Source organism: Struthio camelus, chromosome 14 (genome assembly GCF_040807025.1).
Source record: "Struthio camelus isolate bStrCam1 chromosome 14, bStrCam1.hap1, whole genome shotgun sequence".
NCBI classification, from domain to species: domain Eukaryota; kingdom Metazoa; phylum Chordata; class Aves; order Struthioniformes; family Struthionidae; genus Struthio; species Struthio camelus.
Window position 1 is genome coordinate 12,271,197 of NC_090955.1, and position 18,235 is coordinate 12,289,431.

An 18,235-nucleotide genomic window follows, 5' to 3' on the forward strand; every position below is an offset into this window, starting at 1 on the left:
TCGGAAATATTTCTGTGCTCTCAGGCAGCAAACAGCCCCAGCAGCCTCGAAGGAGCGCTGCTATCAGATATCGCACTGACAGACCCCATGCAGCACTGGCAGGCAGGAGGAAGCAGCACTAACTTCTTCTTTGAGACGTTAATACAGTTGTCAATAACATGGAAACCTCACAGCATGTCTGCCTGTGTCTAAGACTTAGGGTACATAAGGTGAAGGCACACACATTTTCTAGCGGTCTTTGCATACTATTAATCTTTTTCAAAGTTGCTCCTTTGTTTTAATGATGTGGGTAGAGACTTGATCTTAGGATGTGTTTTTTCTTTCCAGTGGGCTGAAGATGTTGTGTCTCTTTGTTTATTGTACTACAAGGGAAAATATGAATTGGAAAAATAAACACAGACAAAATGGATTTTGAACCCACTTTTTTGGAGTGATTCAAAGTAGCTGTAGTGTCTCAGATTTTCAAGAGTGCTTTGGATTTCTGGACTTGTGCAGTTTAGAGCAATTTAAAATTAATGGAGTACTTAAAGTTTTTAAGAGCACTTCAATTTGCAAGTGATCACAGTTCAGGGATGCAGAGAATAAAGCAATTTAAAATAACTGGAAGCGCTTTTCAGAGTGTTTATCGTAACTCTGACATAATCAGCACCACGTTCGTGGGCTGCCAACAATTCCATTGTATGTCCTGTGTGCGAAATGGCATTTTTCAATCACCCTGACAATCAGTTGAACATGACCTCTTAAGAAAAGAGATAATTCATATTTTTAAGCATATACATATGGCCAAAAAGCCACATAAGTTTCAGGTTGCAGTTCTGTCAAAGGCTTGTTTCCACTTAGTGGAAAGGATGCAGACTCAGCTGCAAAATGAGGGAAATACTCCATATTCAAACCAGAATCTGTCTTTGCACTTGCTGCTGGTGGGTCTTGTTGCACAAGCAGCCCTTGTGCACACATGTGGGTTCACAACACTTCGGGGCAGCATGGGGCCAGGCATCCTCCCTGCTCAAGGGCAAGAGAAAGTGCACACGGGCCACAGTGCAGCAACCTCACCAGGGCTGAGCGCTAATCAGGGCTGAGTGGGGTGCAGGAACCTCTTCAGAAGTTGTCCTGTTGCCTAACAACCAACTTTTCATGTTCATGCTTTATTTCCAGTTGACTCTTTTCTCCTGAATGCTCTGCAATAGGAATGCAACAAAAACTGCAATTTCTGCTTTGCATGAGTGTCTAGTTATATATATTTAGCTGTATAGACACAGGCTGAAAACAAGATTTCTGGTTCTAAACACAGTAGTTTAACCTAAAAGGAAAAAAGACATTGAAATGATACAATTTTATAAACTGAAACAATCAAAAATCCTTTCAGGTTTCCAAGAAAAGTACGCTTGTGAAGGCATCTTTTCACGCTAGGAAGAAGGTAAGCACACTCCTAAGAAAGCACTTCCACGAATTACATGTAATGCAGCTCCTCCACAGACCATCAGGGCATTTCCTCACGTATCTGTTGAGACTTGTGACTAAGAAATTATTTCTCAGTTGTTCCATTCATCTGCAATAAATTTCATGACTGTAAAGGGAAAGATGTCATCCTGAAATTACAGTTTTCCTGTCAGTACGCTTGAACAGGTTACCCAGGAATTGTCATTTTTCATCTGAAAGCAGACATCTGAGTTTCCCTTTCCAAAGCGTTATTTGAAAAAGTAAATGATGTGGAGAAACGAGCTGACAGCAGAAAGGAAAATAACATTTTCACATCTTGCACAGCAATCTGAGACAACACCAGTGCCAGAGGAAGAGATGGTCTGCAGGAAGGTTTCTCCAAAGCACAGAAAAAGAAGTTACCAGGGCTTGAACCCCTGCCTGACACCTCCTCAAAGGCTCGAAGCTGTTTGCTTTCTTTAGGCAGGTACTTAAATCTTGTCAAGAAGAGCTGATAAGCTAATTAGTTTCACAAATAACTTTGCCCATAGAGAACACCCACTGCGCAGAGGGAGTCCTCCCACCCTCAGGCTGTGGTTTCCAGTGCAGCAAGAGAAGAGGTGGATTTTCCTGCTAAGAGGCTGGTAGGAGAGGGCAGCAGAAGAGATCAGCTGGAGAAGCAAAGAGTTCAGCAGCTCTGACCCATCTTGGAAGTGGGGAGGAGAAAGGAGAAGGAAAAGAGATGAGAATTTGAACAAGAAGTTTTCTAAAGTTTCTCATCACCAAGTCACCTATGAGATAGTTCTTAAGAGAAAGAAAAAGCATAGAGAGGAGTATTAAATCTAAAAAGTCTTAAACTATATTCCTTGCACTCCCCCAGATCAATACTACAGGTCTAACCTGAGTTTCACTGCACCACCTGAGTCAGTGGGGGCTTCCTTCCCCAGGAGGTATCCAAAGACCTAGATTAAAGCCAGTTCCCTCTTGAACACTCTGGATGATCCACATGCAAGCACTGTGATTTTTATCCCCTTGCAGTTGTAATTCCTAATACCTTAATCTTGGGCACAGCAACTGCAGCCTATAGGGGAATAAAAACAGGAGCTTTCCAAGGGTGGCTGGTGTGCTGGTTCATATCTCCACTGCCTATATCGCATGAAAGCTTTAAGAGAGAGCTAACTGCTACAAGCTCACATAACTAACAAAACAAGAAACATTCAGTTTCAGATGCATCTAAATGCTTATCAACATCTGGTCTGCTTTGGTAAATATTTTGTTGTTTAGCCTAAGGAGTCCAGCACAAGGCATGTTTTTCCTTGAAGGGGCTCCAATAATTTAGTCACCACCTGCTTTGGATCACACATCCAATAAGATACCACCAAGGCTTTCACTTCTGCTTACTGTCATCAGTGCCCAAGTCAGCTTTACTACCAAGTGCTTGGATAGGCGTGAAGGAGAATTTCAGCCCTTTCCCTTAGTTTGAGGTTAAAGATGTTTACTTAAGAGCAGCAGTGACAGTGCTACAATGCATGCTGTCTTGCAAACTCCCACATTTGAAGTTTGTTTGTCAGCTGCACATTAACTTCTATACCAAGCTTTAAGGTTTGATTTTTATTGATGGCTCATTAAGAAAAAAAGCATTCTCTAAGTTCAGGGAATTTCTTACCTACTGAATGGCCTGATAGCACATAAAAGAAATCTTTTGGTAGCATCACTGATAAAGGGAGTTGACTTTTCAGCTGAGATGTGAGGCAGATGTTGCATTCTTAAATAGTGAAGTGGGACTTAAGCTGATAAAATCACAAAAAGGAGGACAAAATTCAAAAAAAAGCCTAACAGTGCCAAAGTGATTCCTTCTGTACAAGTTATCCCACCTTCTGCTCCCTAACAGCATACCAATCACTCTTTTTCACTATTATCCCATAAAAAACAGGTTTGGGGGAAAGCTCATCAGTGTTTAGCCACAGTTGCAAGAACCAACATGTTGCCTGTTACTCATGCACTCACAACATACAACAGCTTGCTGCATCTCCTTCCAGTTCCAACCCACCATGACACCACATGGGCCGACCCCACATAGGCACCAAGTCTACACAGAGGCAGCTCACAGCCACCCAGCCACTTCCCCTACCTCTTGCCTCACACAGATTAACAACAGAGGGGACATCTTCCTGCACTGCTGGAGGGCAGGTAGTGCTAATTAATTTTTTTCTGATAGATGTTAATAAAATCTGTGGCCTTTTAGGCTTTGCCCCCTGGCTTTAGCCAGTTGTTAATTTTGCTCTCATTAAGGTCAGCATATGAGCAGTCAGTAGAGGTTTGGCACCCTCACCTGCACAACACTGACTCACAGGAAAGGAAAGCATCAGTGTTCATCCAAAGCAAGGAGTCAGAAGGGGACAGTACCAGCTCCTCAGTGCCTCTGCAACTGCTGCCACCTTGCCTAGGCCTTCTTCCTACCTTCCTGCAAGCACAGCAAAGCCAGTCATAAGATCCCACACCTCCAAGGAGAGAAGGAGAAATAAAGGTTGCCTAATCTTTTATTGATTCCAGCCTCCTGGTTCCACCCCCTCCTAATTTGCACATGATTGCCAAGCTATTTACAATTAATCACTCATTGTAAAACTCTTGTGTATTGTCAGGTAACAGCAATGTGTGGCCTGCTCATTAGTATTCTTCATAGGCTCAGGATGTTTCTATGCTTGGAGGGAACATTGCTCTAATCTGGAAGGGTGTAATCGGGCCTCTTTATTTCCCATGACCTTGGGAGAGAGCTTGAAATCCAGACGTGCTCCTTTCAGAGAGTTACTGGCAGCTGCATTGTAACTTTCTAGCCTTCAGGCCTGATTCATAAAAACATTGAACCCCAAATACTGAGCCCAATATGTGAGATACACACACAGGTGTTAATTATGAGAGAGAGGTATTAATTATATTTTGTGATGCATAAGTCTATATACCTGATTTTCAGATATTTATGACTAGATTTTAGAAAAAATACGTGACTGAGTTGCACATGGGCATTTGGTGGGATTTTACAAGTCACTTAGATATCCAGAAGTTTTGAGCAAGAAAGGACAATGCAAATGACTGCTTTGTACAGGGGTTGCTGTCACAGTTAACAAGTAGCTTTCAGCTTTAAAGAACTCTATCGGAAGCCTCTATAGGATAAACAATGCGATTATGTCTAGGAAAGGCAATCACATCTACTGCAGAATAATTTACAAGAACATTAACTCAATAGGCAAATCATAATTAATTAAGAAGCTTAATGTGTTGATTTTTTAATGTGTAATTAAATGTCTATTTACATCATATACAGGTATAGAGTCAAAGAAGGCAGAATGCTTTTTAAAGAGGTTTTCCTATTTAAGAAAAAAAACACTTCCCAGAGGAATGTGAGATGGAAGCCTGAATTATGGAAAGGGGGAAAAAGAAGAGATAAAAATGGAGAAGTGAGAGCTTCATAAACCAAAATTTCTGCATATTGTGTGACAAAATATTTTTATCATTCAGATATCTGAATGCAAACTTTGCTTCCCTGTTGAAATAAAGTTCTTTGCTCTCTGCCTTTCCAAGGGCGAGCATCAAGCAGTTTTGCTTCATATTTAAAAGAGATCTTGTATGATCCACCCGGGCTTTCTGCTCCTCAGGACTCTGCAAGGAGGCAGGTCTAATCAGCCAGAAATGTTGCCGCCTTCCTCAGTCACAAACCGGATTGCGCGCAGCTGGGATCGCAGCAAAGGGCTCCGTTCCCGTCATCGGTGTAACGCTCCATCCAGCGCAGGGGCGCGAGGGACGGCGTGTCCCCGCCGCGGCTCACCGCTGCTCGGCCCCCCTGCCCCGAGCCTCCCCGGGCAGCTGCTGGCGCTGGCCTCCTGCTCCCTAGTTAACACCGGCTTCAAACGCGCCCCCGCCGCGTCTGCGGCATGGTGCTGGGGGGCCCCCCGCGCGTGTGGATTCTGTTCGCTAATGTGTCGCAGCAAAACCGCACGCTATGAGGAGTAGTTTACTTAAAGCCTGCTAAAGAATGATGTTTTCACCCGATGTAATTTCCTAATCCCAGCGGGGGTTTTTTTTTACTTCATTTTTACTCTGTGACGCTCAGATTGGAAAAGCCAGGTTGTCATTACAAAGCATCACAAGGCACAGAAAGTGAGCTTTTTATCTTCAGGGATAAAAAAATGGCACAAATTGTAAGAAGAGGTGTTGAGCTTTTTTTCAAAGAGCAAGATTTTACATCTATTTAGTGAAGTGCCACATTAAAGCAGGAAAAGGAAGGAAGAAAGAGAAAAGATCAAGAAGGAAAAAAAAAAAAAAGAGATGTGGTTTGCAGAAGAACATGTTTGAGTTACTTCCTAGCATGCTCGCTTTCCTCGTCCAGGCCTGGTGTCACATCTTCAGTCTTAATTTTAGGCTAACCTGATCTACTTCCCATGGCAAGAGATCAGGAGCGCACAGATTCACCGGCCGCATCCCAGATGTCTTTAGGGCTATTCCTCTAGGGCTTAAGTCACAAGCCTGCTCTGATTCACAAACCCCGCTAGATTTAGCTGTGGCTGCTAGCAGGATACCCTCTGCAGCTATCTGAGCTGCTTTTCTGCTTCGCGTCGCCCCCTCTTCCCTGCTGCAGGCGGAAATGGTAGCGAGTCTACAGAACGTGGAGTCCTGTCTACCGATACATATCACCCCTGGTTTTAATAGGCATGACTTCTCTGAATATTATTTCTTCACTTTCCCAAGGACAGAATTGCCCTGAACTTTTAACAATAAATCAGAGGTCTTCTTTATAAATACATATTTTTTGTCATCTGTGAGAGGCACTGATCGAAATTCACTTTTTGCAAATCTGAGGTACTTCTCTGATATCTCAAGTTGTTCATGTACTTAATATCGGTAAAAATGACAGCAGTACAAATGCTTCCCAGAAAGCCATAAAACACAGAGAACCTTCTGCAAATTCAGCTGAAGTCTTTTCCTTCAGGAGCCTTGCTGGATTTCCTCTTGTGCTCATCGGAGGAGGTGATTCACAGCTATACAAATAATACTAAGCATAAAATGGAAGAATGTGGATAGTTTTATCATCACTCCCACCAAGATATTTTTCAGAGAATGAGTAAGTCTTCATCTATTAAACTACGTGTGTTTTATTAGTTCTAGTGAGAATGTATTAGACTGATAAGGATCTCCGAGGTATTTGTCTTTTTTTAATACCCAGGCTGCTACTGTAATGAGAGCTCCGCAGCCAGGCGGGCCAGAAAGCATCGTGCTTCATCTGGTTAGGAAATTAACTGATCTACGTGGGGTGCATTCAGATAAGGAGCGCTGGAGCAGGCCTGGAAACCTTAGGGGAAGATTAACTATAGCTTATACTCGTTTTAAGGCGTTATCCAGTCAGTAAAACATGGAAAAAAGCTGCACTAAAGAATGATCCCCATGAAATTGTTGATGGATTATAAAAGCGATAAGAGAACAACAGGAGAGAGTTAGCGGTAACATCCTTTTAAATACCGAGATTTGTTTATGGTGAACATCTTATCGTGCAAATTTCCTTTTTATGGGTAGTCTTAGGAAGGCAGACAAGTGAGGGACCACAGAGCTCACAAGGCGAGAAGCAGGTCCACGGACATGTGATGACAGAGACTGAGGAGGTCTCAGAGAGGAAAAGGCCAAAGAGACCGTAAGGATAAGAAAATCCAGGATGTTCCAGGAAAGGCAGTTTTGCTTTCTGAAGAAAGTGAAGGTTTAATAATGTTAGTTATTTCTAGCAAAATCATCCAAACAAAAGACTTGAGGGAGTCAAAGTGAAGGACTGAGAATAATTTTGTTTGCTGTTTGCTGTGGAACACCTAATGGATGACTCCTGAAGGGTATCTGTAAGCCAATCTAAAATGATATTTTTCACTGCTGGCAATGTGGCTGAAGCACTTAGCAGCTTGTTTTCTTCACTGCAGAGAGAGATATCCTTCATGCATATGAATTCTCTGTGTTTGAATAAAGCTGGCTAGAATAAATGGAGTTAATTGTCAAGCAGAATGAACTGGAACAAAGAAGATTAATTAAATGAACCCAGAAACCTTGAGGAGAGAAAAAAACCTATAAAACGCACAAAGATGGCCAGATTTGTCAGTAGTGGTGCAAGTGTTTGGAAGTCCCTAACAACAGCGGTCTTGAAAAGAGAAGAAGAAAGCAATGTTTTTGCTCAGCCAAGCCTACAGGGAAGAAAAATTATTGAACTGGAAAGACAACCTGTGCTGATCCAACAGGGCCATCCATTTTGAAAGAAAACATTCAACAGCCTCTGCCAATATTTTGCGATGAGCAGACAGCTAATGAAGATCTCCAGTCAAAGAAGACACTAATATCAGACGAAAGCTGGCTCTCTTGACACGTTACTCACTCCTGCAACATGCGCTAGGATGCTCTTTGCTAAATCCTGGACACTGGAAGCCCAGCCCTTAAAGCTAAGGTTAAGTTAGCGAGTGTGTGTAATTGAGGGTTATTAGCGCTCATCAAGAGGATGCAATATAGGTGACCATTAACTATGATTTAAAAAAAATTTTTTGAGCTTTTAAACTAGCTACAGCAATCTGTAAAATTGATTGATTAATCATTTGTCAAATTGCTGCTCATTCTTTATAACCTATAAATTTATCTTTACTGTTAAGTATCCTGGGAAATGCCATTTGCCACAACATCCACAGCAAACTGTACAAAAAAGGAGTCCCCACTGCTCAGTAATCGCCCTATCACCCCCCAGCGCCTTTGCCTGGGAGTGACCTCTTGCAAAGAAAAGATTTCTGACTAGTGCTTTTCAAACACCACCATGCAGAGAAACACCAAGTCCGACGGTCTACCCTACAGCAGGAGCAGTTTATGTTGCTGTCATAAGCCGTATTTTTCCCTGTTGGCTGAAGATGCATCACAAAATTTAGCCTTATTTTCCAAGGGCAATTCCTCTAATTATTCATGTACAGTGACAACTGGAGACCTTTACAATTTTTACTGCCTCTCTCTAGCTGGCCAATTGGTTACTGGTTCAGCTCCATTGAAATCACCAGCCAAGGACAGCCAAATTACTTTCACAGCCTTAAAAGCAGGAAAGAAAAACTCCCTGTTAATGTAACTGGATCCTTTCATGTGCTTCAGAGATTTTGTTAGCAGAGGTGCTAACATTATCATCTTGTGCTACTTAAAATCCAACACATTTCTCACCATGTTTCCAAACACAACACTTGATTTTATTTTTAAATATTGATGTGGCCTGCGAGCATCTCTTACAAATCTTTTATGGAAAGGGCAATTCTGGTTTTGGCTTTAAGGGACATTTCAAGTACTGCCTGTGTTTTTCTCTTCTGGGAGAATATAGGCAAACACTTTTCTTAATTAGCAAATGCTTATATAACTTGCCTAAATATAAAATTAGACTTTATTTTCGGGCGGCTGACCCACTAGAGTTCTTTGTGCCACGCGGGGTGCTGGCACAATGGCAGCTGCAAAAATCCTCCTAAAATTACTGCAGCAGAAATTAACTGCTTTATTTTTTGAATTCTTACGTGCACAACAGAAATAGAGGGTCTGAGAGTGCCAACAGCACGGAGGAAATCCAAACCGGAACGTATCAGGTGAGGAGCAGGACGGATTTGGCCCACCCTGCAGGAATACCCCGTTCTCGGCTCTGCCGCAGGTCTCCATCCCTGCAATAAGCTCGAGCCCGGCCCCCAGGCGCTGAACTTCCCGAACGTCCCATCCAGACAGGTCCAAAGCTGCAGCTCTCCAGAGCCTGAGGCGCAGGCCAGGGAGATGACAGTTTAACTGGCATTTGCAGGAGGCTAAATCAACCACAATTCAAGCTTTCCTTTGAATAATTCACTGCCCTGTGAAATATGTGACTAGTGGATTCAATTTAATATCTCGGTCTAAGAAATCAAATGAAAGAAACCCAATATATATATTGCAATTGCTTTTGGTACACAGTGGTATGTTAATTTGTCCTGTGACCTCAAGCACCAAATAAAAATAATATAGGATCACTAGTCCAACAGCCTTAAGGAAGAAAACAAAATGTGTTCCACTCTGAAATTAACTGAGACCTACATATTCTTCCGTATGTTGATCATGGAAAAGCTGCAAAGCTGATATTGTGAAGAGCTGGGTCATCTAACCATAGTCTTCTCCAGCAGCACCCTTGTGACATGGAGCTGGGGTTGGGGGAGGCCTGGGTCACTTGCTCTGCTAAGTACATTGTTTGGGGAATTTGTTCATTAACCTTTTCTAAATTTCAGCTTTTAAAATACGCACAGGAGAACACAAAACCTTCTGTGAAACTCAAGGCTCATGGAAGTCCATAAACTCTTTAATGCCTTTTCCACGCTGGGGATGAGATAGGGCATTACGTTGGAGCTTTTATTTGTTTTAGTCATTAAAAACAAGCAAAACAGAACATTTTCCCTGAACGGTGACTCTGTGCTAGAAAGTCTGAGGACTCTGATCTTGTGTTCTGACCTAAAGCTTTTCAGGCAATTTTTTATCTTAGACAACATTCACTGTGGAAAAAGGAAAAAGAGAAACCGGCTGAGGCGTCTGGTGACGGCTCCCCCAGGTAACGCACCGCGGCCATCCCAGTGAAACAGCTGGCAAAGACCACAAAAAGACAACTCCCGCCATCGGATAACGAAGAGGGGAAAAGGAGGACAAATGGCCGAGCTTAATTCTGTCTGTCTCTTCACAAGGAAATTTAATTTGCAGGTTTAATATGTTTTGCTTGACCTAGCTTTCAATAAGTTTGAGTGACACTGTCGAGATCATTTATAGCAGTGAAGACCGGAAAATCATTGCAGTCGAAAGTTATCAAACACTTTCTTTGTAATTTAAAATTAGGGAGCTATTTCATCCTTTCCTCTTCCAAGCAGAATTTTCCTGGGTGTTGATGGATTGTAGCAAGAACTTAGTATTTATCAAAATATCTCCTTGTCAACTTTTCCTGCAGGACTATTATGAATGCACATATTTCTAAATTTTTAAGAAAAAGCGGACAGGTAATAAGGAATAATCTTTATGCTGTTGCCTTGATATTTTACAGCAGGATATATCAAAAGACACAGGCTTTCAACGTTAGTGAATACTTAAACCAGAAAGATGCTTTTATGGAATTACTAACACCTCAGAAAATTGACTTCCTATCTCTCTTTTCTGGGATTTTCCTATTTCTTGTTTATATATTTGCAATAAGAAAAAATAAGTCAAGGCTCAGATAGGATTGACACTTAAGTGAGATACTGGCCTGATGGGCTCATGGCTTATTTTGTTGTTAGAGTTAGCTCATACCAATAGCCATTGCAATTAATCTGGAATACACAATGAAGAACTACGAGCTGGTGCTTCTTTTCTTAGGGAAAACTAATGAAACCCAGCAATACGATGTCAGATGGAAGTGTCAAGCTCAGAACTGGATGAATAATTTTAGAGAACTGTAAATGTAGGAAAAGCTATAGGTAAGTTTGGGACTTTGCAGCCAAAGAGATAAATGAATGCATTGAATATTTTCATATTTTCTAACATGTTCTCCAGCGTTCTCGGCCCTCCCGGTGCCCCAGGCAGCGCCGTGACCAGTGGCAAGACCTGGGGAGGGCCAGTTGTGATCATCAGCCCTGCAGGGGGTCCGTCCCTGGTCTGGTCATTTGTCCTGAACCTCCCAGGCCAGGAGTCACTGGCAGCTGGAGATGCTCAGAAACTGGGCTGAAAAATTTGGCTCAGATGTGATTGCAGTGTGGATTAGGCTGGAGTTAAAAAAGCAATTGCAAAATAAAATTCCTGTTCAGCTGGGTCTGTTCCCAGCTGCAGTGTCGTAGCCGTTAAGTGCCACCGTGTCGCCATCCGGAGTTCATTTAGTTCAGCCACATGGGCTCTGCGGAAGGTTTGGCTGAAAGAGCAATAAGCAGAAGAGCCAAGAATCAATTACGGATAGCTGGTTGATGAGCAATCCGGATGCAACGTATTACAGCTTGGATGTTCGCAGGCGGGTGGGAATGCAGGGTGCTCTGCGCAATAAAACCCTAAACGGGCATCGCCTTGCTGTATTTCCATCTCTGAGCTGGTGAAGCGCTGCTGAAAAGCAGCCTGATCCCAGGGCTGGCATGAGGCCAGCGCCCAGCCCCGCGGTGGCTCTCACTGCTCCTTCAGCACCTTGCTAGGAGCCTCGCCATGCAAAGCACAGGGGAGCTAGCGTTTGAAAAAGCTGCCGTACCTATTCTGCAACTCGCAGCCCGCTTCACGCTAGCCCTTCTCTAGTCCTGCCACAGATGCTAACATACTGAAGCATGCAAAATATACTTCATAGTGCACAAAATGAACACAACAGTATTGATAGCCATTGCAATGCTAATAAACACAGCAGTAACAATAAATATTAATTCTGAGGAGTACCTACCAAATGACAGAATTGCAAAGATATCGGGTAACCTAATCCACAACTAACAGCTTGTGGTGGTAATAAAACTGCAAATAAATTATAACCTATTTGAGCCCAATTGGTGCTGCCTCTGGAGCATCGGCTGAATTACCCCAGCCTCATCTCTGTTCCAAATCCTGCACACTGTGGCAGGATCACTGAATTTATTAACCATACCCAACTCTCATCTGTTATCGTTCAAAGCTTTGATGTCTGGGTGCTATAACGAAGGCTAAGATTAGGCAGCTGGATTAGGCAGGTTAGCAGGCAGACTGATAAAGTATGAACCTTGTCATTGCTTGGTACCTAGTACAAAATATCACTTGAAATAATCTGATGTTAAAGAAGGAGCAATAACATCAGCCCAGTTCACATACCTCCAGTTTGTAAATCTTTACATCGTTAGTAAATAGCTGAAACATGCTGCTTATCCCAAACGCAAGCCATGCCCTCAAAAAAATTTAAAATAAATAGGAATTATGGATTACAATACCTATATTTCTCATTTTCTTTAGTGATTTTCTAATTTCAGTGTGTTGAGAATACTCAGGAATCTTGGTGCAAAAATGCTTTGCTGGTCGTTAAAGACTACTTTCTTGATATAATGTTGAAATGGAACAAAACCTCCTTGTTAGGGCTACTCAGGCAGTGATGTATTTGGTCGTAGTTTGACAGATTTTTTCCTTAAGATCCAGGTTACAAATAAATGAACAGTTTTAAATCTACATAATGAACTCTCTGTTCTTTAAGAGCTCTACATTATTTAAGATCTTTCAGCCAGCTTAGGTTTTCCATTTCTTACAAAGCATTTTCTTCTGGATAGAATGGTATCTGAAGATGGATGTAAAGGTTAAAATGCAAAATGTTAGTCTACTGAGCAGCTGGAAATTGCAGGGGCGGAAGGTGCCAAACCTAAAATAATTTCTCCTTGGAATGATCAGTCACTCTGCCTTTTCTGTAGAAGTAATTTTAAGCATACTGTGGTAGTATCAAGACAATGCATTAGCACAGAGGCAAGAATAAGGTACCTACTGACCTTTGCCTGTGGCTGCAGATCCATAAAAGGAGGCAGCCTAGAGCGATTCCCTCTTTCATATTGTAAGGAAAAGTGTAAAACTTTACCATAGTCCTCAGCTCTTCTCAAAGCATTTCAGACTCACTAGCCCTTAAGGCCAACGTGGAAAAGATCATGTCCAGTAACTCCTCAGGGAAAATGTGGAAGAAGAATGTAAAAAAAGCCCATGATTTTTCCATGAGATCCATATGGACATGAAAGCCTCCCCATGGGGTTGAAGTTGCAGAAATGGAGATTAAGTCTATGTGCCAGTCGATATCTCACACTAAAGCTTGGGCTCTTTACACGTTCCCTGCTGGAGAAAGGTTTTTGTTTAACATTACTCTGGTTAAAAAATGTAGATACAGTGAAACCGCACTGAGTCATGAATTTTCTCACTTTTAAAGTCATACAACACTGTCGTCTCACTTCACTCACATAGCTTTGGTTGTGAGACTACAATTAAAGCTGATATTTCATCCTAGCTGTTCCTTAGTTGGCCTAATCACACTGCCTTGTTTTGTTGTCGGAGCTTGTCAGTCATTCGCAGTGTGCATTGTTAAAGCAATAAATAATGGTAATAACTTTGGTAATTGAATGCAAGATTATTCTTCTGCTAGTGAGGGATACTCAAATGGCTATCTTTTGATGGGAAAACAAGGAAAAAAAGATTAATTGCTGTATTTCCATCCCAAGCTTGGAGCAATGATTGATTAAACTGCAGAGAAGTCTAATTAATACACCAGGTTTCCTTGAACTCCCCAGTGACACGATGAAACACAGTTTTCTAGCTTTTGAAGAAAAAAAAAAGAGGCCTTCAGAACTGATGGCGCAGAGTGAAAAGGATACAACCGAATTATTGCCAGGGATAACGTTTCACAAACACGTCTGGCTGATTTCCAGGTTCTTCGAGCTTCTGGGTCGAATCCTCGGCTTGGTGCAGAGGTTGTGGAGCTGCTGGCAGTGGCAGCACTCGCAGGCGTCCTGCCATCCTCGAGCGTTACCTCCCCACACCCAGCGTCCAGCTGCGACCTGCGCTGTCGGCCGCCAGCTGCCGGAGCCACCCTGCACGCAGCTCTGCAGCCCTCCCCTCTTGGCCCATGAAACGCAAGTGCCGTGCACAGGTGTCGATGTCTTTTGCTGAATGTTGGCTCGCTTTTCTGCAAAAGCATCTTCTTCCAGAGCCGCTTGCTCCGTAGCCAGATGCACGATTGAGTTACTTCGGCTTCACGAGTTACTGCAGGTTGGCTGCGTCCCCGTGGCTCAAGAGTATTTGGAGGTGATTCCAGCCAAGCTGCTCACAAATTCCTCTTGAAATCCCCTTCTAGGAATATAGACATTATTGAGAGGCACTTTTCATGCACTGGTTATTTTTCCTTTCTCTTGCAGAGTAGCCAAGCAACAAGCCAGAGGCTGAAAAGCTTGAAGGAGGCTTATCTCATGTGTCCAAACTATTTTTTAGAACGCAGGCCTGCAAGGCTGCCACTGGAACTCCATACCCCGGCAGAAATCCAGCTCCCATTTATTTCGGTCATGTGCTCTATGTCCCCTGTCCTGAGAGGAAACTGAATTGGAGGAATGTCATAGTGGACTGAAAGATGGATGCTTACAAAATGCCAGGCCAAAGGCACAATCTGTGTGTCCCCTTTGTCCCTGGGGGTGTCAGAGCTTTCCTCTCCCCATCAGCTGGGAGTCCCCTTGCTCGGGTCCTTAAGGAACAGCAGTAGTGCTGCAACTTATTTTTTATAGAGTAAAAAGTAGGAGACCATGCCTAAAGGCCTCCATTTACAGGCAGCTTGAAAAGCTCCAGGGTTTTTTCTATTCAAGGAACCAAACAGTTGAAAGTGCTTCTGTGCATGCAAATTTATAGTGACACCATTCATTGTGATATCAGAAAACAAGAAGCTGAAAGAATATATTTGCTGGTAATCCAATCATGCAAAAGCAATAACTGCCAGTCGCTCTCTTCTGCACCGAGCATGCCACCAGCTGACAGACCTGAATCTGATCCAAATTGTAGGACAATGTCTGGTCATTTGCAACAAACAAAAAGTTTTTGTTATGCATGCGTGAATTTCCCTTCCACATAACAGACCCAGACTTTATTTATTTGTTTGTTTATTTTTAAAGACAATCTATCCTAAGGGTATGGGCTGTCTGTTCTACTTGTAGGCTCACCGGCTGGTAAGTCATTACTTAGGATGAGAAATAGCTTATGATGAGAGGGAGGAACTGGAGCTGGTGATAACATAACTTTCTTAAAGGTCATCTTGTACCTTTAACTACACCAGAGACTTAGTAAACAGCAAAAGAACTTGTTTGTGTTACACAGTGGCTGAGGTGAGTTACTTGGGAGAAGATATTTTCAAGCTGGATTTATTTTTCTTCTAATATTCTCATTAGTAGAATTATTTCTGATATCCATCAGGATGGCTACACAGGTTCATTTATGGCCTGATTCAAAGCCTATTCAGTGAATCAGTGAGAAGACTCATTGATTTCAAATACGTTTGCGTCTCACTCTTAATTTTATTGGCTCACGTGGTTGTTTGTTCTAATATTTCTTTTGCTTCTGCGTCATACATACTTCAAGGGTTATTTCCTCCTGGATCATTCCTTGTGCTATCTAATGCCTGAATTGCAAAATGCCTTGAGATATATAGGTGTCAGAACTAGGGTACCTTTACATGGTATTTTCTTAGTAGCATTTCTAGTTTGCTTTGGACATGAGAATTGGTTGCCACTCTCAGTGGCAGAAGCAGGGTCCTCTCTCATGTCGGAAAAGATGGAGCGAGCCCTGTGAATATTTTGGTAGGGACTTTGTGGGGAGAGGCTGACTGAAATCAATTTAGATCAATGATTTTGGCCAGTTTAATGAATGAGGTCCTGATGATTGTCACCGGGAGGTGACGGTTTCACCTTTTGAGGCGTTCCATTTTTCGACTTCTTTCTTAATTACCTAAACACATTTGAAAAACAAGATAAAACAGCAAAAAGAATTCCCTTCGTTCACCAGCTCGGAGCACTGTGCCAGGGATTACTCTGAGCTCTACTACTGGGATGAGACTGGGAAGGTTTTTTAAGAAGTCGGAAAAAGCATTTCCAGCTGTCATAAGAGCAGCTTCTCCTTTCATGTGACACATCTGGGTTACGGTGAGCCTTCCCCAGGCAGATGGCTGGCTCTGGCTGTAGAAAATCGTATTTCAACAGCCCAGTGCCAGGCACAAAGGAGCAAAGGAAGACAAATACATGGAAAGAAAAATCAAATCATTTAGGAATTAAAAAATCGTGATATGGGGATGGGGAGGACGAAGGGTGTTTTTCATCCTGCAGTTAGCAAGAGACCTCTCTTGTTGCTGCTTTTCTGAGCGGAAAGGTTATTTTTCGGAAGGACGGCGGCGTGCTGGCTCGCAGCAGCGAGTGTCGTAGCGCCGTCGGAGGAGACGGCAGCACGGCCCGTGAGCCAGCTGGGCTCGCTGGCAGCAACGACACCCCGCTGGCTGCCCGAGGGCTCCCGCGGCCCCCGCCGAGGAGGCAGAAAGCAAAGGCCGAAATCTCCTGCCGGAGGTTTCCCAGGCTGAGGCCAGCCGTGCGGGGAGGGAAACAGCCGCTGCTGCCTCCCCCAGCCCCTCGCAGGCTCAGCAGCGGTGATTTCACTGCACTGCACTCTTTCTTCCTCAAAACCAGTTCTGCTCTTTCTGTGCCACACGAGCCCTGGCAGACGGGCCACGCGGGGCCATTCTTTGCTGTCCCCGCCGCTGTCCTCCGTCTCGGGTACTGCAGGGCCGCGCCGTACAAAAGCACTGCGGGAAACACACTGGTTTGCACATTTTTAAATAAACCATTTGCAAGAGATGTGCCTTTCAACACATTTTTATATTTAATGACTGCTCTATACATCTGGCCATCTTGTTCTAGAGCTTGTTTTTCTTTTCGCCTCCTGATTAGAGTTTTCCTCTTAAGTCCTTCTAGACTGCATCTGAACTATCTGTCCTTCACTATTCATTTTCACTTGTTTAAAAAGACAAAACCATTCCCCCTCCAGACAGGACAAGGAGTAACAGTACATGTTAGCTGAGTGGTCCATGTGGCCATGAAATTTTAGACTACAGCAACGACACTGGCACCCACAGCTTTTCTCCTGTTGAATCCACCAACTACAGTAAGCTACTGACACAATGGTTATTATTTGTTGCCCAGAAATGTCGTGTCCTAATACCGCATTCACTTTCTGTGCTTAGGTTCCTTTAGTGCTTTAATCTTGGCAAGGAAAGAACATGAATTACTTTTCATTTTAAATAGCCTCCATTGGCAATGGTATCAAAACATAGACTGAAGAATGACGAAGTGGACAAATGCAAGGTAAAAATGGAAATGCCAGTTCTCTTGGAAGCATGTAAAGCTGTCAGGAAAGGCAAAATTAATTAAAAAAGTATTTCTGGAAATGCTTATAGTGTTGGTCACAGAAAGCAACATGCAGAAAATACATGTTCATTTCCAAAGTCTTGGTTAGCCCTTGGCCCATGACATCACTGAGTTAAACGTTATACCTTTTCCTGTGGTGCTGCTTATAAAGGCACGAAAAGTGAGTGACCCTTCAGTAGTCAAGGCCTGAGAAATGAAACAGTTTGCCGTCATGGGTTAGCAATTTTCTGTACAATTCCTAAGGCCTTCCCTCTCAGCCGGGTAGAGCTGCTGCTATTTTTAACAGATTCTTGAAGAATTGCGGCAAAAGGCCCTTTTCTGCAACCGTTAGGAATATCAGTAGAGGCACGATCATTAGATGACCTTGCAGATGGATTCTGCAGGTGACAAATGATGTCACTGGAAGGAGAGACGTGGTGGCTGACTGCAAAGGGACCGCCACCGTGCGTGGGGAGGACACGAGGCTCTGCCTCGTCTCTGCTGCCGTTTGCCTGTCGTCATCAGTCTGGAGAATCGTCAGCAAACAACAGCAGTTTTCCCTCCGGCTCCCACTCCCACTCTAGCAAAGGGGGTATTCTCCTTGTCACTCCATCTCTTTTCCAAGACATCAGTAGTAAATACTCAGCACTCCAAAAGAAACACTCATACTTGGCTAGGATCACTCAGGGAACATGAAAATATTTACTCATTAGAGCCAGAAAAGCAGTTTCAATGCTATAGGACATCATCTATGTGAATTTTTTCATATTACTGCTTTCTAGAGAGAGCAGGTGCTCCCAGGCCTTCCCTGCTCCTGAAAAATACAGTGGATAGTCTAGAAGCACATAGACTGTTGATAGTAAGCTATTTCCCTTTATTGTCACAGACTTTGCAAAACAAGTGAGGTA